Raw genomic sequence first — 24,519 nt, forward strand, 5'->3', positions numbered from 1 at the left:
GAAGGGGGTGGGGGCGGGAGGCTGGGCTCCGCTCCCGCGGCACCGCCCCTCCCCGGCGGCTCCACCTCCTCCCCCACCCCGCCCATCCGCTCGTCCCGGACCTCGGGCTGTAGGTCTGGATCGCCAACCTCCCAGGGGTGAGCGGTGCCGGCTGCCTCACGCGCCCTCCGGACCTAGTCCCAAGTGCCCATCCTGGACCAGCACCTCGACGTTGTCCTTTCCCCGCGCGGGAGCAGGACCTGAGCTGCGATCAGGTGTGAAAGGAGGCCGAGCACCGGGGCAGCAGGGGCGGGTCGAAGTGGGGACCGCGGCCCACCGGGAGGGCCCATGCTGCGTCTTCTGACCGTGTGAGGGAGCAGTTTAGATCGTCGGGTTTCCAGAAACTGCCCAGGATTCGTGTCACCGCAGCTAGTTTTTGGCTACCCTTAAAAGTTCACGTAGTCTTGCCCAGGCCGGATCCTGCTTTGGTGGAGGGGAGGATGCATCTGAATGGACATCTCACGCCTGGACCCCTCGGGTGAGGGTGGATGGGGTACAGAGAATAGAGAAGCAAAGAGGTACAAATCTTAGGGGGTTGTGGAAGCGCGAACCACTGAGACCTGGGAGCCACCCCCTTCCCACCCGCTTCCTCCACCTTAAAACCCAACTCAGGGCCCACTCTATTCCGTACCTTAAAATATAACTTCTGGGGTGGGAGTGTAGCTCAGTGGCAAAGTGCTTGCCTAGCATGCTTAAGGCCCTGGACTGGATTTCCAGTACTACAAAGCCACAAGCAAAAGCCAACTCCTACCTTAGGGACAAGTTTAGAATGTCTTGTACCCCCCCTCCCAAGAAAATCTAGACTGTCTCCTGCATCCTCAGCTTACTAAAGCAGGGGAATGGAGGAGGAAGGCCTCTGGTAAAGGATGGTTTTCATGACCTCTTGGTGCCTCTTTAAAGGATTTCCTTGCAGAATGAAAACCTGAAACCCTGACTCTGTCAAAGTTAAGCCTGCCAACCTTGCTGGGCCTCCAGCTCCAGGGTTGGGTTTGATGATCCCTCCCCTGTGCTGTAGAGCAAAGCAGGCAGCCTCTTCTCAGCTGCCTGAACTGGAACTGCCTTGAGGTCCTAAGTCCCATGTTCCCTCCCTTAAGTATCTCAGCAGATCTCTTTTGCCTTGATAATAAAACTCTATGAACTCTTGGGGGCTATGTGTGGTCTACTAAAACTTACATCGTTCCCAGCAGCCCTTCTTGTCTTGTACCACAAATACAACCTGTTGACGATGTTTCCAAATACTGTTAGTAAGCACCTACAGAAAACTGGTCACCTGGAGAGAGATACAACTTGAAGGGTATCAGTGGACTCTGGGATCCCCATTAAAGCACAGCCTCCTATAGGGTCCCCTGAATGATCTCTGTGCCTTTGTTCCCCCAAGTTATCACCTCTCTTGTACACTGCAGAGGTGTGAAAGCTGTATGCGCATCTTAGAAGCCTAAGGTAAGTCTTCAGAGATTTATTTTAAGCCTCAACTTTAGGGCAGAAAAAAAATTATTTTTAATGAGAAGCTAATTAGGGTATTGACAGCTCAGATGCTGGCCAGCAAGGAAGGTGAATTATAACATCCCAAGATTTTACCAGGAGGGGCTGGGGTTGTAGCTCTGTGATAGTGCACTTGCCTAGCACTGTGAGGAACCGGATTCAATCCTCAGCATCACATAAAAATAAATAAAATAAAGGTATTATGTTCATCTACAACTAAAAAAAATTATTAAAAAAATGTTTTACCAGGAAAATAAGAATAACTTTCAAGGTTACTTTTAAGAAGCTAATTTCAGGGTTCAGTAATTATTCCCACATGTTTCAACCCTTTTTTTTTTTTTTTTTTTCTGCCACAAATGAAAAGACAATTCTTTGGGGGAGGGGATGTTAAAAATTCAGTATGCGTGGAATAAAGGCCTCCACCCTTATTCATTTCCACTGACTGGTATTTTAATTCACAGAGCATCATGGGTGTTCTGCCTTCTGTCCAGTCTTGTAAAGTTGTCACACAGAGAAGGTTAATTAACTGGGGCAAACTGGGATGGGCCGGTTCTTAAGACTCCTTGGAGGCCAGCACTGGGCAGGCGGCAACAGTTTGAGTCAGGGGAGGAACAGGCAAGAACGTGTCACAACAGATTCTTGCAGTGAGAAAGTTCCAGGAACAAGGCAGCTAGAACCAGGCGGTGTTCAGAGCTGCCGGCTGGCAAGCAGTGTGGCTGGAGAATCTGCCATCACCCTCGAGACCCACACACTACCTACATGTGGGGGAGAGAATCAAGGCAGTGTCCCAGGTCTGGGACAACCAGGGTTATGAGGAGGGGGCCCCAGCCAAATATGCATGAATTCATACAACAGATCTTGAGTATTGACCATGTACCAGGAGGGCCAGGCAGAGAAGCAAACACCCAAATCCCTGCATTCACAGAATGCATGTTCTAATGGAAGAAGCAGACAATACACAACATAAGTAATTAAAATAAGTTGTATGTTGGAGAGTAAAAAAGGTAAGGAATAAAAATGAAGCACGGAAAGAGGTGACCAAGTGTGGGTTGAGGGGAATTTTAAATGGGTGGCCAGAGAGGGCAGCTGAACAAGGCACCTTTGGACCTGAGAACTGAAGGACTAGAGAGAGCACACAGTGCCAGGAAATAGGGAGAGACTATTCCATTACCGGAGAGGGTACAAGAAGAGGTCTGCACTTGGCCATGGGCAAGGTCAAGATACTGAAACTGGGTCACAAGGTCAGTGAGACCCATAACGGATGAAGAGCGAGTCACCTGAGGTGGAAGCAAAGCTGCTTACATCAGGCAGGTGAGTTCTTATTCATCTTTGTACCCACGGCATGGAGCACAGATGCCCAATAAATGTTTATTGAGCTGAGCTCTTAAATCTCTGGGAACCCCAGGTGGGGCAAAGATAAATGTGATCCCATAATGCCCAGAGCAGCTCTTCTGTCAGGGATGACACTTTCACAAAAGAATGCGATGCTCTCTTCCATACCTTCTGTGACTGTCTTCCTGATATGTGAGGACAGGGGTCATCTTTCAACTTGTATCCTCAGCACCCAACACACTTAAGGAGAGAAAGGGGAGGGGAGGCAAGAAGGAAGAGGGAGGGGAACTGGGACAAGAAAACAAGCAACCCTGTTTAGTGCTTCATACCCTGACAGATCCAGATCCAGCCCAAAACTGAGGGTAAGTTTTCCGTTCAACAGGTTTGAATTTTACATGTTGAAATTGCACCTCAAAACTGAATTATGTCAATAGCTGCACAACCCAATGACTGTACTAAAAATCAGTGAATTCTACATTTAAACAAGTGGTTTTTATGGTATGTAAATTATACATCAATAAAGTTGTTTAAAAAGATTAAAGTGGGACCCCATGTTTAGACAGCTTTGCAGACTGTCAATGAAAAGATGAAGAGGCATCTTTAACCACACACATCATCATCCTTCCTAATAGGTTTTTAAACCATATTAATCTACAAATTTACTTTTCACTCACATGATATTAGCCACCTTAAAGTGAAAGAAGTCTAAAGTCTTAAAGCATACAGTCTAAGATAATTTTACTAATAATTACTGCTAAAGATAGTACACATTTCAAAATTGGTTTTTATTTGGGGACTCTGCATCAACCAGTCCCAATAGACTCATTGTTCTGGTAAGGTGCTCCAAGTGAGAGAAGCACTAGGCCTGACATATGGTCTCTTACCTATTTAGAACCCTGTGCTATCTAAGGACAGCAAAATCTCATCTGGAACAAAACACTGAAGTATTTTGGAAACCCCAAAGGATTTTGATAGAAACTATATCCAGGATTGCTTTTCTGAAAGTACTGATCCATTGAACAAAGCATCTCTATTCTTTTGCCTCTTTTTTTTTATTTTTTCTTTTCTGCAATACTGGGGTTTGATCCCAGGGCCTTGTGCATGCTGAGTTCCTTACCACTGAGCTACATCCTAGCCCTTACCTTCACTCCAAAGCAGCTGGCCAGAATTATGTGACTAAACTCAAAGGTCCGCCCATCATTTTGGAGGCTGACCATAAACAATCAGTATGGTCATTGTGGTGTCCTGCCTGAATGTCAGTTTAGACTGTGATGCCCAAGTCCTCTGGGCCCCTCCACAGTAGCAGGCATCAGCTATCTTCTTATCATGTTCATCCTGTTTGGGACTCAGTATGATTCTCATTTTTACCAGTTAATTGCTGGTGTCTGTGTGGGAAATATGGCAGGGGAATCACCATAAACTCAATCTCGTCCCTCACACAATCAGTGTCAACAAGGTTCGCACTGCCTATTGGATCGGAGTGAACACATGGGATCCACCAGGGAAGGGCTGGAATGGGAGGCTCCCCTGTCACCCTTTGATCCCCACCTCCACCATCTGTCCTGGTCTCCTTCTTGGCTGGGGTATCCTACCTTCTATTCACCCACTGGTTTCCTACTGTCCCACTTCCCATCAGCCTCCAGGTTGCTGGCATCCACACAGTTCCCTTCCCCATCTGTCCATTAAACCTGCTGCTGCAGCTGCCAGAAAGTGGAATGGTCCTACTTGAGACAGGAGACAGGGAACAAAAGCACCACCAGAGTCTAACACCTTGCCTGGTGAGCCTGCCCTTGGCTGTACTCCCTCCCTGGCCTGCACCCAGTACCTGCTCCAGGTCCAGACCTGGCTCCCCCAGTTCCTTCTCCTCATTGTCTCTGTCCTCAGCTACCCGCCTGCCCTCATCATTCAAACTCAAGGCAACCATCTGTTTCTGTTGCACCAGTAAGGAGATCAAGATGGCGCACCCTCTAGTGGTCAGGAAGGGAAGGGGCAGCCTGGGAACAAGGCCTAGGGGGTCAGACCCTTGTAGAGGTGGGGGCAGGGCAGTGCCTAACAGCATTCTCCACATGCTATCTCCCTTTTCTTGCCTCAGTGACTTTCATCCACTCTTAGTTTCCTCCTTTCCCAGTGGGAATGGAGTATAGACCCCTTACTCTGCTCTCAACCTTTCTCTGACTCTTCAGAATTCCTGCTGCTGCTTGGTGTGTCTAAATATTTGATTGTTTTTAAGGACATGAATTATTCTGTTATAGGACAAGAGAACTTCAGGATATCAACCATGTGCAAAATCAATAAACTACAGTGATTCCTCTTTTATTAGTGAATATTTATTGAGGCTGTGTATCAATTGTGTTGCTAATCATTACCTGCAGTGTTTCTATATGTGCTTGCAAGAACCCTAGAAGCAATAGGATCATTCCCACTTTACAGATGAGGAGACTGATGCCTATGAATTTAAGCACTTTTCCCAATGTATTGTGACCAGTAAATGGTGAACTTGGACTTGGGGAAAGTCTGCCCACTGCAAAGCACTTCCCCTTAATGGCTACACTTCTCCCGGAGACCATAGCACCCAGGATACTTGTTTTGGCCCAAAATGTAGCTCAGTCTCTTCCCAGTCATTCCTATTTTAGCTGAGAGTCAGCATGTGACTTCTAAAGTCAACATTGTAGTTCATGACAAGACCCCAAATCTCCCCCAGGATTTCAAGTGAATCTGCTCTTCCTTATCCTCAAAGTGTCTTTGTACCTTTCCTTATGCAGCTACATAAACTGCATTTATAATTGTCAAGTCTCAAAGATCCAGTACTTCCAGAGTTTCCAAGGGCTTCTTAATTGATGTCACCCATCAAAACTCACTCAGCTTTTTCACCTAGATTCCTTTTCCCCTTCTCCACCCACTTATGACCCATTGGTTGACCTTGCAGTTTGCACTGTGTTCTGCTTTACACAGTAGTTAGCAGTTGGCACATCTGTAACGCCAGTAGATCCCCAAAGACTGGAACTGGAGTTTATTCACTCACCCACCCCAACCCCACAGAATCATGCAGAATAAAGTGCTCATGCTCTGCACACAGTCAGGGCTTAATAAATGTTCATTTGAAATGACCGGTGGGAACTTTCTTCTTGTTCCATCCAGGATCCTGCTTCCTACAGCCCTTCTCAGAGAATTATCTTTAAGTTATAACAAATTAGTTATCTTTAAGTTGTAACAACCCTGTTACTCCACATCAGCCAGAGTGAAATTTAATATTATTTCCAAATCCATTTAAAATAAAGAGAGTGGGGAGGACAGTTAGCATGGGAAGGATAAAGAGTTATGATGAGCATGAGAATTCTCACTCTCAGCCTTACAGGAATGTGGACTTCCCAGTATTAATGCTATCCCAGGGGTCCTCCTCCATGCTACAGGTTGAATGGTATTCCCCCAAAATTACATGTATAAACCTTAACCCCAAGTAATCTCAAAATGTGGTTGTATTTGGGAGTTAGAGTCTTTACAGAGCTAAGTTAAAATTAGAGTAGACCCTAATCCAAAATGACCCAAGAAGGGGAAAATTTGGACACAGGTAAGTACAAAGGGGAGATGATAGGAAGACACACAGGACAGACAACCACGGAGAAGCCAGGGAGAAAGACCTGGAACACAGCCTCTCTTCACAACCCTCAGAAGGAGCAACCCCCCCAATACCTTGGTTTCAGGCTTCTAACCTCCAGGAGTGTGAGACAGTGAACTTCTTGTTCCAGCACCCAGTCTTGGGTGCTTTGTTACAGTAGCAAACTAATACCTCCTAGGACTCTTGTTCACTCCAATTGGATTCCACAACTCATAGCAGTTCATCATCTCAGTGCTGTTCACTCATTGTGTATTTACCTGCGTGACTGGGTAAACTAAGAAGGTAACCAGCCAATGGTGCATTCACACATTTTGGGGAAGAAAAATAGTAATAACTATCATTTATAAAACATTTATGGAGCATGTCAGCAATGAGATTATGTTCAATAGGATAATGTATATAAATCACTGTACTCAGCATTTTGTAAACATTATCTAACTTGATCCTCCCAACCACCCATTCAGGGAGGTATTGGTACCCTCAGTTCACAGTTGTAGAAGTTGAGGCTCAAAAGATATTTATGTAAGTTGTGCAGGACATCATACATTTAATAATATTCAGGGCTTGACTGTGATCCACTGGTCATCTATTTTATTATTCTTCCACATGGCGAATCTTTTCTTTGTTCCTGCACCCACCCCATCCCAAATGCCCTGGACCATCCCAACTAGTCCTACAGTCACTTATGGTAATACCATTTCTCTCACCACTGGTTGGTAGGTATGAAAATGTGACCCAGTTCTGGATAATGAGAGGGAGTTGGCTGGAAGGTTTCTAGAAAAGGCATCTTCACCATCAAAAAGAAATGCACAAAGCAGCGGCTCCTTTCCTGCTACTGGATTTTACCTCATCTGCATGTGCTGTCAGGATGGTAGCAACCATCTTGCAGCAATGAGGGGGGTTTCTATGAGAGGAGCACTAACAGGGAGGAGGGAGAAGAACCAGGGCTGGTGACCTCACTCTGCCGAGGTGGACTAACCCTGAAAGTACTTTTCCTCCTGTTTCTCACTTTATGTGATGATAAATCTCCTATTTTTTAAGCCATTTTGTGCGCTTTCTGCTATTTGCAGTTGAAATCATCTCAATATGGCCCTTTTACAAGTATGCTTTGAATTTCCACAGTGAGAGATGTGATACCAGATTATTAGAAACTAGTAACCTCAAATTTACTGCCATATAGGCTTTCAAAGGCCCCACAGAGAGAAACAGTATTGTTTTGTTTCAATTTTAAATTAAGTGAAATATACATAAAATTTACCATTTTGACCATCTTTAAGTGTACAGTTCAACTTTCAATAAATACATCCATATTATTGTGCAATTATGACCAGTATCATCTTAAGACTTTTCACCCTCCCATACTGAACTCTACCCAGTAAATAATAACTCCTGCCCCCTCTCTAGCTCCTGGCAACCACCCTCTACTTCCTCTGTGAATTTGCCTTGTGTAAAGACCTCAAATAAGGAGAATCAGACAATTATTGTCCTTTTGTATCTGGCTCATTTGATTTGGTCTGGTGTTTTCAGGGTCATCTATGTTGTAGCATGTGACAGAATTTCTTTCCATTTTAAGGTTGAGTAATATCCCACTAATATACTCCTTTAATACATTCATCTATTAATGGACATTTGGACTGTTTCCATCTTTGGTCTATTATGAGTAAGGCTGCTTTAAACATGCATGTACAAGTTATCTGCTCATATGTTGCTTATAGTTCTTTGGGGTATATACCCAGATGTAGATCAGGATCATATGGGAATTCTGTTTTTCAATTTTTGAGGAACCGCCACCCTGTCATCTGTAGCAGCCATACCATTTTAGGTTCCTACTCCCAGTGTATGAATTCCCATTTCTCCACATCCTGTTGTGGTTTTTTTTGTTTGTTTTTTGTTTGTTTTCATAGCCACCCCAATGGGTATGAAGTGGTATCTCACTGTGGTTTCGATTTGCTTTTCTCTAATAATTGGTGAAGTTGAGCTTCTCTTCATGTGTGGATTGACCATTTGTAATATTTTTTGTGGGGGGAGAATATCTGTTCAAGACCTTTTTCCCATTTCTGAAGTGAGTCATTTGCTGTTGGTTTGTGTTCTTACTGAGTTTTAGCCATTCTTTGTACATTCTGGATTTTCATCTTATCTGATACGTGATTTGCAAATATTTTCTCCCATCCTATGGGGTGACTTTTTACTCTGTCGACAGTGTCCTTTCATGCACAAACAGAAACAGCATTTCTTTTGGAGAATTCTCTAAATAATATGGAGTTATCCGTTCTTCAAAGTATCCTAAAACCTATCTCTGAAATAAGTAAAACCCCAGAGCTGGACACCTGTCTGATTCACGTTATCCCTGCCGCCATATTTATTCATTCTCCCATTTAGGCACTTGCTCCTATGCATGGAGCCCCTCCCATGTGCAAATCTGTGCTCATCGATTTTACTGAATTATGTGTTGCCCCTGGCATGAAGAACATTAAAAGAACTGGCCTTGTGACGCTCATTGCTGAGTCCACAGTATATATTGCCAGTAATGTCCCTAAAGAACTTTTTAGCATGTCTCAATTATGAAGATCCAGGAGAGAAATTTCCTTCTGGTCTCCTATCAGAGACATTTGTGCTTTCTCCTTAGCCACTGATCACAGGTAATGTACCTCTTATACCTGATCATTCCTTTCTTCTCACCATGTTTTCTGGAAATCCTAAAGTCACATTGATGGGCAATTTCTAGCACATAAACTGGACAGTCTGACATTCTTTCTCATGCAGTAAACTCAGTCCCAGCTCCACCTTAACTTCCCTACCTAATGTTTCCTTTGCCTCATTAAAAAGCTACTTTTAGGGCTGAGGTTGTGGTTCAGTGGTAGAGTGCTTGCCTAGCACGTGCGAGGCACTGGGTTTGATTCTCAGCACCACATAAAAAAATAAAGATATCATGTTCATCTACAACTGAAAATTTTTTTAAAAGCTACTTTTAAGTTTTATATTAACTATTCCTTTTTATTCTGCCTTAAATCCTTTTTAAAACAATAAAGCAAAAATCAAATCAATGAACAGTCAAATATTTTTACTATCATTTTGTAGGGTCCAATACAAAGTGGAAATGTGGGGCCTCTGCCCCAAAGATCCAAAGAATTTCAAGATGGTAACAGTAGAGCATTAAACCCAATGTTGGACCCTCCTATGTGCAGGATATGTGGCCATCTAGGTCACATATCCACAAAGCCAGCTCTGCCAACTGTCATGATCCTCAAAAACCTGGAAAGTCATTCTATCATTTAGTAATAGCATTTCATCTATTCAAGTTTGTTCAAGAATACTGGAGGACCAAGGTGCATCATGCACAGTTTTGTATGGATGAGTATAGAGGCAGAGAGATGGGAAAATTGAAGATGACTTCAGGGATTACATTTAATTACAACGAATCATTTCTATGAACTTCTAGATAGACAGTGTCTTAGTTCCTGTCTCTGGTTCATCTTTGCTTTCCCCCACAGTTCTAGCATGATGATCATATAATAGGAACTCAAAATGTTATTGGCTAGCTGGATGGCAGCTGGATGCATATGGTCTGCTATGGCTTGGGTATGATTTGTTCCCTCCAGAATCCATGAAATTTGAAATTTGGTCCACAGTGTAACAGTGTTGGGAAGCAGGGCCCTAAAGAGTTGATTAGGCCACTAAGAGGAATTAAAATCCCTCTCAGAAAACTGGGTTAATTCATTCAGGAGTTAATTCATTCACAGGCATGAGTTGAAACAGCACATGGCTCATCAGATGCAGTTGCCTAGTCTTGGATTTTCCAGCCTCCGGGACTGTGAGCCCAGATAAACCTCTTTTCTTCATGCAGTCTCAGGTAGTTTATTACAGCAACAGAAAACAAAGAGAGGAACTATATAGAGGAAATAGAAAGCAAGGTTAGAAAAGTAGTTAAGGTTTTGATTTGAGGAGGTGGGTAGAAATGAAAAGCTGGACAGATTTTGAACAAAAGGGTGATTCAAAAAAGCTGAATGGGCCCTGTAGTGGAAGATGATTTGGAAGTAGAGACACTGAACAAAGGAGCACAGCTGGAAAGCCATCCCCACCCACTGCCCCTGTCCCCACAAAGGTGATTAGGACCAGAATTGGACTGATAGCAGGAAGACTGTGATAATCACAATGCAAGCACTCTCTTCTTCCCATTTATCGTACCTTTTCACACCACTATTTCATTTGCTCCTTCAATAATCCTGCTCAGGAAGTATCACAGTTTATAGGATTGCAAATTGATCCTCAGAAAGTGAGAATGATTTCCCAGGTGGGAGTAATCCAGAGGCACAGCCAGGTCAGGTCAGCACAGGGAGGCTTCTTCTCTACCCCGGCTGGATGAACTTGGATTCTAATTTGCACCCAGGTTGAGCACCTCTGGGTGCAGCAGAGCCTGGTCATAAGGCAGGCCCTGAAGGCAGAAGACAATGGCAGGCAGAACTGATGACTTGACAGGGAATTGCAGAGAGATGCCAAAGCGGTGACAAGGTCCTTAGCCTGAGGGACTAACCTTCTCTATAATCTCATCTCACCAGTCCAGAATGGATATGTGCACACCTGGGCACAGCTGCATTCAGGATTAAAATAAAGGGAAAATTGTCACTCTCAGTGTGGACAAAAACAGTCCAGCGTGGGTGTGTGTTGACAAACTGTGCATTCTTTGGTGGAGGCTGGGAGATGGTGACTCTAAAGGCAGACATGGACAGTGCTGCCTCTGATTGCCCCATGGACTTCCATTCAGTGGCACTAAATTTGTCCTTGGAAAGGTTCCATCAGATTGTTTCCCTCTTGGATCCCCCAACGGCACCCATTAGTGGTCCATGGCAAAAATCACCTGGGTGAGGTCTATGATCACAGGGACATCTTTGAGATTTAATGTGGTCAGTTAAGAGAGGGTGAACGGAAAGGTGAACTTGGGGAGATGAAGTGGCTGGGGTGGTAGTCTTGCTGGGGTTGTGTTGCAAAGCTCACAGCAAGTGGTTTGTTGTTGTTTTTTGCTATTATTATTTTTCTGGTACTGGGGATCTGGTACTGGGGCTTCAGGCATGCTAGCAAGCACTCTGTCAATAAACTACTTCCCCAGGTCTCACTAAGTCGTCCAGGCTGGCCTCAAACTTGTGATCCTCTTGCGTCAGCCTACTGTGACATGGTGCCTGGTTAAGCTCCTCTTTTATTATTGTTTGGGTGGAGAAGAGTCCACTGAATGGGGCATATGCCTGGGTTGCTGTGTCTCTCTGACCATAGTAATTGACTCAAGAATGGGCACATTACAAGCTGGGCCAGTGTGCACTATTCCTCGGAGACTTTACATAGAGTCAACAGAAAAGAAGTCTCTCTTATGAGATCACAGACTTGTTGACCTGGAGGGAGTCATCTCACTGTGACCAGTGATCATCTTGACCACACCAGTGACCATCTTGACCACAATACAGAAAGACTGAAATCCATTATGGAAAGACATGGAGAGGAAACCCATCCTACTGACTTCCCTGAGCTCTGGCATTTTCCAAAGGCACAGTTCCTCTGGATTTACTTGTTTTTACTTGCTAAACATTAGTTTGAGATTAGTGATTGTCATTGTCATTCAAAAGAGGTCAATGGAGCTTGGTCTTGCAGATTGAGAAGAAGTTTATCAGATGTAGATGTAGACAGGCTTCAAGGTTATGTCAGAGAAAGGAGTGCAAATACATTGTAATGTGATTTAGAGTCCAACAAAAGTCAGGTAGGTACAGCAAGAGTGGAGGCTGCCCCCAAAAACGGTGATAAGAAGGGCAAGAAGCCCCGGTAGGGAAGAGCTTTGGACTCCCGAGGGAAGTTCAGAGGGGTTGGGGTGTGTTTTACAGAAGGAAAGCCTACTTTAGCGACAATATTTTATAATGACCCATCTCTGCTTCAGGAAGGCAGGATAAATAAAGGATATATATATATATATATAGACATTGTGTTTGCTAATTATAAATTAGAAAGCTCTTTGGATTTTATCTAGCAGTTTAATATATTTTGAGTCACATGAGGATGCTGTCTATAGCACTAGATTAAGAATCACCTGAGCTGGGCATGGTGGCAAACACCTGTGATCCCAGCTACTCTGGAGGCTGAGAAAGGAGGATTGCAATTTTGAAGCCAGTCTGGGTAACCTAGTGAGACCCTAACTCAAAATAAAAAATTAAAAGGGCTGGGCAGTGGTAGAGCACTTGCCTAGCATGTGTGAGGCCCTGAGTTTGATCCCCAATTTTTTTTTAAAATCATTTGTTTATGTAGGAGACCCAGAGTAGATGAAGAGGAACTAGGACCCCCCCCCCAAGGAAATAGGACCCCTCCCCCAAGGAAATAGGAACCCCTCACTCTGAATGCAAGACAGCTGCACAAACCTCTTGATATCCTTCTCTGGAATCCAACCAGTCCAGCTAGAGAGACAGAAGTTTGGGGCAGCTTTGTGGACAGACTCCACCTCCTGGCCTCACCCACTGGTCTTGCTCAAGCCTGTTAGGGCACCCTTTCCTCTTCACACTCGTATCCTCCTGGCCAAAGGGCCTAAGAAGGAGGAGTGATGAAGCCTCTGCTGTGAGACCCGGTACCTGCTTCTCTCCACTCAGCCCCAGCAGCCTTGGGATGAAACTCCTCTCCAGGCAAACTCCAAGAACCTTGCTGTGAACTTTGCAACCCGACCCCGTGCAATTCCTGCAGACCTTGAATCTCTTCGGAATAACCTCTGCCACTACCTCAGAATGGAGCCTTGGTGAATGTTTAAAGGTTTGAATTTTAAGAAAATAAGGAGTCCTGGAGCTGGTAAGCATAGATGGCACTTTTGCATACTGACTGTGCAGGGAGGGTGAGAGCCAGGACTCTCTCAGGGAAGGACCAGCGGAGAGAGACGAGCTTCAGAGGCCAGTGGAGACCTGAGTGTTTGTATATTGAAAAGGAGAAAAACTACAGAGTTCAGAGCAAAGTCTAGGACTATTTGACAAATTAAATCTAATGAATCTTTATAAATATATGTATATGGATGAATGATACAGTTGGAGAGAGAAATATACCTCTCTGGGCTGGGACTGTAACTCATTGACAGCACTGTCCTAGCATGTGTGAAGCACTGGGTTTGATTCTCAGCACCACATATAAATAAATAAAATACAGGTCCATTGACAACTAAAAACAAAATGAAAAAAGAATATACACCTCTCTGATTGTCAGGGACCAAGAAGAAGTTCTCATTCTGAAAACGTTCTCACCTTTACGATAAGCAGCAGCGCCCCTCCCCCTCCTGGCTGATAGTTCTGACAATATGTCGCCTATGGCGCTGTCCCTGCTTCTCTTCCGGGATTTCACCTTCCCGCCGGCGCGAACTTGCACCCTATCAGGAGCCCAGTAGAAGAACACAGCCAACCAACCTGCACCTCGTCATACCCCCAGCATAAATACCCGTGAGAACAATAAAAATTTGCAGCTTGATCAGAACTCCTGTCTTGCTGTCACTCCTTGTGTCTCTTGTCCCTTCATTCCTTCTCCCTTAGGTTCCCCGTCCCTGTTGATGTCCCCCGGGTCAGGACATCTGATGAATGCATATATATATATAATGTGTGGAGAGAGAAAGAGGAGAGACACATTTATATGGATATGAATGTATCATACAATCCTACAAAAATCAAAATAAGGATATTTAAAAAGCAGAAATTAGAACCATGCATATTAAAAGTTAAGAATTTGGCCAAAATTGAACCCAGTACCAATTTACAGTTTTAAAAGTTTTCACTGTAATTCAAGAAAGATTGGAAAAAGAAAAACTAAACATTTGACTCTAGGAGCTATAAAAAGACCCTAAAATAACTACGATAAAGAGAAGGAAGAAAATAATTGAGGTAAAAATCCCCAAATAAGGTTAGGGGTTGGCAAGCAAATTCAAGAGCTTTATATTCAAGGGAAAAAAACAAGTAGATTATGTCTGAAAACTTATATGCAGAAAAACAACAGAAATAACCATAATGCAACTTTAGAAGTGGCAAAGTACAGGATGCCTGCCACAGGGGGACACCAGAGCGTGGCACCCTTGCTCACACAGCTCTGGCACCACGTCCAACTCAGTGCTGGGAAGTCTCATAATCTGGTCATTTTCTGAGAGAGGTAAATTCCCAACATGGAAACCCAAAACAGTAAAGCGTACTAGAGCAATAACAATAAAATAAACTGAAAAAAAATCAAAGCATTATTTCCCCAAAGAAGGTTCCAGAATATCAGGCTAAGTGAAATAAGCCAATCCCAGAAAACCAAAGGCCAAATGATTTCTCTGATAAGTGGATGATGATACATAATGGGGGTGGGGGAAGGCAAGAATGAGGAAGGATGGATTGTGTAGAGAAAAATAAGGGTGGGGAGAGGGCGGGGGAAAGGAAAGATAATAGAATGAGACAAACATCCTTACCCTATGTACATGTATGATTACACAAACAGTGTGACTCTACTTCATGTCCAACCAGAAAAATGAAAGTTGGTACCCCATTTGTGTACAATGAAACAAAATAATAAAACAAAAAAAGAAGGTTCCAGAACCAGTTTTCTGCACATAGATTTTCTTAAAAATTTCCCAATGAATGAAAATCCACAAATCCTCTATAATTTGTTCTAGAGTATGTTAAAAAAAAAAATGGAAGGTACTCCCTTCGTTTTGGATTCTTTCCCTTCACTTTCTTTTGTCTCTCTTTCATCATTTTTTATTGGTCTTTTACACACTATTAACCCCAGTTTATATCAAACTTGCTGTCTTACCAAAATGACTTAAAAAGTGTTCCCGTTTCTGAGGAGAGTTTAACAGGTTATGAAATGTATTTATAGATAAGTAAACAGGAAGAAGTTTCATTCTCTTCAGAATCCAAAGTGTCAGTAATAAGCATATCTAATGTGGATGACCCCCATCCTGCATTTTTCCAAAGGCAAATGGTTTCTATCATTTCACCTTTCTGTATCTTCAGTTTAAAATGTACATTTGGGGAGTGGGGACACTTAGTTTAGTTTGTTTTATGTCTTTCCCCACTAAAATCTCTGGGAACACTCCCAAAGGCACAGGTCAAAATCTCCATCCTCTAACTCTGTTTGCAATGACTGTGTGATCATAAATGCCATCTCTTAGCTCCCTACCACCACTGAACACCACTTGGTCATATTCAGGATCTGCTCCTCAGTCAACAAGGCAGAGTTCTGAGCAAGTGAAGAAAACCCCAGAGATGGCTCCAGCTGGCAGAGCCTGCTCACCAAGCCCAAGGGCGGAGCTTGTGAAAGGGAAATTTTGCTACCCCAGTTTTCTGTTGTGCATCTTCCTTGGGAGAAGGACACTTTCTCAAAGACTTGAATTTTTTTTTCTTTCCAAGATTTGAAACCTTACTAAAAGGAAAGGGTGTAGTTCTGCTGTAAGTTTTTACAACTAATTCAGGGTAACCACAGTCATTGTGCTGTGCGTGCCTCAGTCCCTGGAGCAAGGATAGGCATTCCCTCCCACTCGCCCCTCCCAATGCTGTTCTCCCCAAGGAACTAACTGCATTAAAGTTAATGTGCCCTGGGGAGCCACGTGCGCATATTCCAGATGCTTGAGAGAGGGTACTACTGGACCTTGTGTTCCGCAGAGCCTAGCACAGTACCTAGTGCAGAGTTTACAATTTATAAATGTTATTTGAAAGTTAATCAAATCAAATTGAATCTAGTTCAAATAAAGGTATAAGGAAAAAACTAGAGGAGTAAGAGAAGACAGCAGTTTCTAATTCCGCCTAGAGGAATTAGGAGAAGACGGAACAAAAATGACACAAAATGTGTTTTGAGGAGTTAAACAAACTCTTGACAATTTAATTGCATGGAGAAGTGTGTATTTAATTTTAATAATAAATACCCATTTTACACAGCACTTTAATCTTCAAAACCCTTCCAGACATGAAATAATTGAATTTTCTATATTACATTTTTCAAAAATCATCCACATTGATTTAATGTTCTCATCAGAGTAGTTCAATGAAAATATAAACAAATTAAACAGAGACAGCACAAAGCTCAGGACTGCTCTCCACATTACGGATGCCACACTCTCCTAAGACGGTGAGTGGAGAGGAGGCAGATGCCCCAATTCTGTCCTCTGGCAAACGGGAACCGCCTGTGTCTGTGTGGACACCAGCGCCATCTCACCACGTGCACGAGGCAGACACAGATCCTGTGGCCCCAAGTGAAACCAGCAGTGCTGGAAGCTCACTATGGGCTGCTCTTTCCTACTTCCTTTCCATAGTCTCTTCTCACCTGGTAAACTAAAGACCTTCTAGGAATACAGGTCATCTCTGAAGAGCTTTCTGATCACGGGAAATGCAGTTTCTACATTGGAGGATACCTGTGCCACGGTGCATGTATTTGTTAAAAGATGTTTAATGAGCTGGGTGCAGTGGTACACACCCAGGAGGTTGAGGCGGGAGGATCAAAAGTTCAAAGCCAGCCTCCACAACTTTGTGAGGCCCTAAGCAATTTAGTGAGACCCTGTCTCAAATTTTTAAAAAAATTTAAAAAGGGACAGGGACTGGGGATGTGACTCAGTGGTTTCAGTGCTCCTGGGTTCACTTCCTAGTACCAAAAAAAAAAAAAAAAAGAATAATGAGGTCTTTTCCTTTCTTTCTTATTTATTTTTTTGCGGTGCTGGGGATCAAACCCAGGGCCTTGTAGGACCTATGTGCTTGCAAGGCAAGCACTCTACCAACTGAGCTATCTCCCCAGCCCTTTTTCTTTCTTTATTCATTCATTTACAGTAAAGGAATTGAACCCAGGGCCTCATGCATACTAGGTAAGGGTTCTGCCTAAAGTTTAAATTTTAATTTTTTCATTTAAATTCAATTTTTAAAAAATTATTTTTGGGTAGGTCTCACTAGGATGCCCAGATTGACCTCAAACTTGCAATCCTCCTGCCTCAGTCTCTCGGGTCTTCCGGATCCTAGGTGTGCACTACCACCTCACCAAGCAATGAGACTCTTCTTGTTGGCATGTGATTGGAGCACAGTCCAATTGTGTGAGTGATCAGAGAACCCTGCCTGAAGCCCACCTCCAGCTTATTTAAGGAAGAGAGCGACGGGAAAGTTATCCAGTGGCAGCCCAAGAGTTTCCTCCCACTCTGGGTGGAAGCAGAGGCCACTGTCAGACCTGTTCCCAGAGGCTGGGTGTCCTCAGGAGATGGTGGGGGCCAAGAAGGCAAGAGTGAAAATAAAGACCTGTCCTTTCTGCTGTGTCCTGAGCTCCAGTGAGGCTGGAGTTGGGAAGGAAGACCTTCCCATGGCATGGAGACCTGTTCTGACTGGGACTGAGGAGACATTTTAACTCCGGGAAGTTAAGAGTATCCTCATAAGTGAAAGCCACTCACAAGTAATGAGACCCAGGTGCTATCCTGGGTCAGGAACTGAGATCCAGCAAAGCCACAAAGGGAAAAATAAATAACCCCATGTCCTGTTTGTGTCCACTGAGATCATCCCACTTAATAAGCTAGCTACGCATCCTGAAAAACACGACCTCATTTGTCCTAACACAGCCAAAACTAATATACTGCTACACAGTCCAGCCTGTTAGCAGTCATAATGACTAAATTGGCTTAATCACATGGTGATCTAAATAATTGTGCAAAAATCAACACTAATTATTGTTGAAAAGTCTAAAAAGCCACACAGAGATTGACCAAATCGCCCTGCGTAACTTCAGTTTTCAACTTGTCTCCTCCTTTTTTTTTTTTTGCTCATAGAACAACTCCCCATAAAACTGAATAATGAAATTTAGATCACACTGTCATTAACAGGACATTAGAACTTGTTTGGATAATCAGCCTGGCAGACAGTCAGCGTCATTATTGTTTTAAACAAACATGTTCAGTTTTCCACTCGGAAACAAGCCAAGGGACTAACCTCAAAGATGAATAAGGACAAAGTTTACATGGAGAAACAAATTTCAGCCAACACCTCACAATGTCCCAAGCTCAGCCTACTTTTTGACAGGATAAACTGCTGAAGAATATACCCCCCACCCACCCCCATCAGGTTACTGTGGAAAGGGCTCTTGATTTGAATCACTGAGGCCCTTCATTCATTCATCTCCTAGGAGCCTGGAAGCGGTTACTCTATGAGCTACTTTCCTTCTCACCTGCTGGAAGGCTCAGCAGCCCTGACCACAGGAAAACCAGCTGACGAGGAGATGGCTGGATTCACTAATGACACTTGGAATGTCTTGTCACTGCATGATAACGACAGCATTTACAATAATAATATGGCCCACAATTTGATTTTACAATCCCTGGTGACTCCATAAAGCCCTAGTATTGTAGGTACAAGATTATCTAGTCACAAGGCTTCTGCCCAAGTCATGGAAGAGGATTCTATTATGGGTAAACTGGAGAGAAAATGGGAATTTTAATATGATTATAGGTCAGTGGTTTTTGAATTGTTAATGTAGAAAAGACCCCAGAGGCAAATGCTGACTATATAGTCCGTGAAAGACACAATTAAATAAACAAAAAGCAATTTACAAGCTGGAAAACATTTTTAGTTCTCATGGAGCGTTCTAACATGTGTCCTCTAGCTTCCAACTTAACAGGCCTGAGCAGACACCACTAAAAGAGGCAAGGAAATTAATTTTTCTTCATAGGTCCAGCACAGGAAAGAAAATGGTTTGTGAGAAAACATTTCAAAATTGAAAATACGAACCATAGGAGTGGACGATGTTTCTTGAGGACTTGGAAGTTCCCTGGAAGATTAATCCTAATGATATTATAACAAAGATGAAATATATTTACTTATGTGTTTGTTTATATGCTTGCTGTACCTCACCTACTTCAAAAAAAAAAGATATTCAGTGAATGAGAAAATCCAGTGGTGGGGTGTATTTTCAGTCTGGATTGGGGAGTGTTTTGAACACAACTGAGAATCTGTACCATTAAGTTTTGCAGAAACAAACACAATAACCTGGCACAGTGATGCATGCCTGTAATTCCAGAAACTCAGGAGGCTGACATAGGAGAATCACACATTCAAGGCCAGCCTCAGCAATTTAGTAAGGCCTTGTCTCAAAAATAAAAAGGGCTGGGGATGTAGAGCACTTCAATCCCAGTACCACATACACACATGCACACACAAAGAAATGAACAATAGACTCTCAGATTGTCTAATTCTCCAAAACCAACTGGGTGTCCGACACTCAACTCAGTCGCGACACTAAGTGCACAGAACTCCATCAGCCTTCACAGGTTGAAGGGTTCAGCCCTGAAAGACTGCCTCCCTTCAGATGTCAGTGCAAATAAGATGCCCAAGCTCCTCACCCTTCTGTCCACCCTGGCCACAAATCTGGGGTGATTCCCATGTGAACCCCCCCCTTTCAGGTTTAATAATGTGGTACAACGACTCACGGAACCCAGGAAAAGGCTACACTTACTATTACAGTTTATTACAAAGGATGCAAATGAACAGCCAGATGAAGAGGTTCACAGGATGAGGTCTGGAAGGGTCCTGAGCACAGAAGCCTCTGTCCCCCTGGCCTTGGGTGGCGCTCCCCACTCTGCATGAATTCACCAACTCAGAATCAGTAACATAGATTGACCCCAGGGCCACGTGCCTGCTACGCAAATACTCTACCACCAAACTACATTCCCCAGCTCTTTTTACTCTATTTTGAGACAGGGTCCTGCTAAGTTGCCCACACTCGCCTCACATTTGCTATTCTTTTGACTGGGCCTCCTGAGTAGCGGATTATAAGTGTGTGCCACAGCAGCCTGCATTGCTTGGGGCTTTTAAAGGTTTCATTATGTAGGCCTGATTGGTTAGATCATTGTCAACTGGTGACTGAACTCAATCTCTACCTTCTCTCCCTTCCTTGGAGGCCCCGGGATGGGGCTGAAACTTCTACCTTCTAATCGAGTTGGATCCTCTGGTCCCTGGCCCCACCTCCTGAAGCTCTTTGGGGGATGATCAAAAGTCACCTCATTAAGGTAAATTCTGAGAGTTTTAGGAGCTCTGTCCCAATAACCAGGAGCCAAAACCAAATGCACATTTTTATACCATGTAGGTTCATCAGGAATTAAGCATAAAAAGCTCTCGGAGATGGTATCATCTAAATCAGCTATCCCATAGTAAGATAAAATGAGGTTCATTTCTTTTCTACCTCTACACATCACAGGCACATAAAATAGTGATTTCAATTTTGTTCCACAAATGTTTCCTTGTAAGCACGTTATGAATGCTGGGCACTGCAGAGGAGGGAGAGTCAGGCCTGCCACTAGCCAATCCCACTAACATTTTTACAGTACCTTAAAAAACATGCCCCTGCTTTATTTCTTTCGATCCTATACACTCTCCTTTGAAGTTGGGCCCATTTTACAGATGACAAACCTGAGGCGAGGGAAATCAAGGCAGGCCCAAGTTACACGCCAGCAAGTTGTGGAAATAACATTTGAACTCAAGTCTATGTGCAAGGTACAAGTTCTTTACCTCACACTGTTCCACTTTCCAGATGTTGTGAGGAAGCAAATTGCTGTGGAACAAGTCACAGACCTGGAATTAAAATAACCTCATTGCAGATGATGTCAGAGCTAGGCTTGTCTTAGAAAAATTATGTCCCCGAGTTAGAGGTAGACACATGGAGTCCCAAGCTACTTGGAAGGTTGAGACAGGAGGATCACAAGTTCCAGCCCAACCTCCACAACTTAGCAAGAACTCGTCTAAAAAATAAATAAATAAATAAAAATAACAAGGACTGGAGATGTAGCTCAGCTATAGTGTGACCCTGGTACAACCCCCAGTCCTGGGGGCAAGAATTATGACCCTGAAATAAAGATCCTCAGGGTGATATCTGACACATCTTGGATGTAACCACAGGGGGGGAAATGAATATCCTTAAATAACTTCTTTAAAAATAAAGTTACACTTATATTTAAATCTCATTAATTCACATGATACTAATTCATACTAATACTAATGCTCAGTGTTAAATTAATAGGAACCATGTTGAATTTTACCTTTGCAAACCCTCTTCTAACAAATCAAGAAATTAAACAGTTGTGAGTTTTAGTCATTACAGAATTCCAAAGTACTTTATTATACTCAACACAAATTCTGGATTTCTATCTTGACAATTATCCTATTAAGTCACACTTACAAATTTTAAAAGAAAGGCAAAATATAGTTCTTAGAATATGTAATATAGAGTACAGATATTGGAAGTATTTATACAGCAAAGTCCTTTGATTTGGTTATTTTTCAAAATATGCATAATCAATTTGACAAGTATAGATTGTTTAATGCATATATATGGAAGAATCTATGCTTTTCTGGTGTATTCAATATAATCCTTACAAAGAATGGGATTCTGGTGGTTATTTCCTAGGTAATGACATCATTCATAATAAAAAGTACAACTTCTAAGACTCCAATAGCTTTGGGATTTGAAAGTTATTTAACAATAAAGCTCTAAGGAGATCCTAAGGGTTCTACCAGGCTATAAAATGTGTTCAATTGCTTTATAAGTATAAAACAAATATTTTACTTTATGGAGTATTGGCCAGACTAAACTATTTTCCCCCTTATTTTAGCTCACATGAGACATAAATCTGTAGGTCCATTTTTGCCAATGAACCACAAGGACATCTGTGGTCCCACTGGAAGAGTTGGGCCCTGAAGACTTGGGAGGAAAGCAAACACTTCCAAAGGCCCTGCATGGGCTTTCTGATTTGAAAAACCATCTCTCTCTTTTACCCTCTGCTTAACAGTGTTCAAGAGCAGAGATCTAAATGGAGCTGGATCCCAAAGCAATCTACTCAAATGGAGGCAGGTTTTGTAAAGACAAACAAGTTTTAATGTCAGTGGTTTAGGAATGAAAGCAGTAGCGAACAAATTTTATTGTGATAAAGGGGCCCAGCATGTGCGGGCTGTGGCCAGGAAGCTGTCCCGGGACACAGGGCAGGGAGCAGGCCAGTGAGCCCTGGCTGAGTCCCTCTCTGAAGGCCAAGATGTGGCCTTCCTGGGGGATGTCAGGCTCAATCACAGGAAAACCCTGTGAATTTGAACTCAGTGGGTCTGGAATTCAAGATACAAAACCATCCAATGGTAAAGGCTGAGGGATCTGAGCAAGCATCTTACTCAACCTCCTCAGTTTGCAGATGTACAGACGAGGGAAAGGACACAAGATGCTCAAACACTTGTCTAGATCGGGTGGCTGGAGAAAACCTTCTCCCGTTCACCACCCAAAACCATGTTCACGGTCACTATTGTGAGTTGAATTATGTGTCCCAGGAAGATATGTTCAAGTTCCAACTCCATGTACCTTAGAAGGTGACTTTATTTATTTGGAAATAGTGTCTTTGCAGATGGAGTCAAGTTAAGATGCAGTTAAACTGCACAGGATGGGCTCTAATCCAATGGCTGATGTTCTTATAAGTAGAAGGGAATTCGGACAGAGACACACAGAGGAATGAAGGCCGCAAGATGACAGAGCGAGACAGGAGGCATGCCCCTGCCAGCCAAGACTGCAGGCGGCCACCAGAAGCCAGAAGAGGGAAGGACGCTTCTCCAGGGACTTCAGAGGGAGTGTGGGTCTGTCAACATCTTGATTTTGGACTTCTCAGCTTCCAGGATTGTGAGAGAATACTTTCTGTTAAGTCACCCAAGTTGTAGCCATTTATTACAGCAGCCCTAGGAAACTAACACAGTGACATTCATGCGTAATGGCATCAAAACCCATTCATTCTAAAGTAGCTTCCAGTGATGTAAATCCCCAGCGAAGATTCGGAGGTGAGCACAGGAACATACCACAAGGCATCCTTACTCAACACCTGCCATCTAGTGTCACCCCTGAGCTCATTCACTGCTCCTAACAGTACAAGGATGGGCACCTCTCCCCACTGGAAAGTAAGGAAATAGCAGTTTGGAAGAGCTTCGAGGAACTCTTGCAGAGCCAATAAAATAGTAAATGCTGAAGCTGGGAATCGAATCTGAGAATGTGTCCTTAAAACCCACGCTTTTAACACCGGCTCAGGCTGGCTCCCTCTGGGGTCGGCCTGCACACTGGAGAGTCGAGCAGCAAGGCAGCCCTGTGCTGGAAGACAGGGACACGAGGACTGCCAATGGATTATCTCAGAGGACTAGCCACACACGGCAGTGTCATCTAATAGGCCACACAAGGTCAGGCAGCGATCCCAACATAACCCCTGCCTTCCTACCAGCCACTCCTCCGTGGCCATGCTGCCATTCTTTAATTAATTTATTTTGCAGTACTGGGGAACGAATCCAGGGCCTTACTTATGCTAGGAAGGCACTCTACCACTAAGCTATGGGCCCAAGGGTTTTTTTTTTTTTTTTTTTTGAAACAGGGTCCAACTAATTTTCTCAGGCCAGCCTTGAACTTACAATCCTCCTGCCTTGGCTACTTGAATAGCTGGGGTTACATGCATGCACCATCATGCATGAGCACAGTGGCCACCTTCACATGCCAGCCACACTCAGGGGCTTCCGTGGCCACTCAAAGAATAAAATGCCAACTTAACTTTGGCAAAAGTTTACTGTGTAGTTGTGGTTGACGATCACTCACCCCTTCGGAATGGCTATATCAAGAAAACAAATAATAAATGCTGGCAAGGATGGAGGGGGAAAGGGAATCTTACTCTGTTAGAGGAAATGTAAATTAGTACAGACACTATGGAAATCAGCATGGAGGTTCCTCAAATAACTAAAAACAGAACTACTATATGTTCCAGCTATACCACTCCTCAGTATCCATCTAAAAGAATTAAAGCCAGCGTACTTTAGAAATACAGGCACACCCATGCTTATTGCAGCACAGTGCACAATAGTTAAATAATGGAATCAGCCTATGTGTCCATCGACAGATGAATAGAGAAAATGTGATACATTTACACACTGGAGTACTATTCAGCCATAAAGAAGAAGGAAATGATGTCATTTTCAGGAAGATGGATGAAACTCAACCTCATCATGTTAAGTGAAATAAGCTAGACTCAGAAAGATGAATATGGTGTATTTTCTCTC

General features: G+C 43.4%; 1 protein-coding gene across 1 annotated transcript in view; it reads right to left on the bottom strand.

Moving 5' to 3' along the window:
• Window positions 1-24,519, bottom strand: part of Rnf152 (ring finger protein 152) — a 97,684-nt gene that overhangs the window by 67,910 nt on the left and 5,255 nt on the right. The window lies entirely within an intron of this gene.

This window comes from Sciurus carolinensis, chromosome 15 (genome assembly GCF_902686445.1).
Source record: "Sciurus carolinensis chromosome 15, mSciCar1.2, whole genome shotgun sequence".
NCBI classification, from domain to species: domain Eukaryota; kingdom Metazoa; phylum Chordata; class Mammalia; order Rodentia; family Sciuridae; genus Sciurus; species Sciurus carolinensis.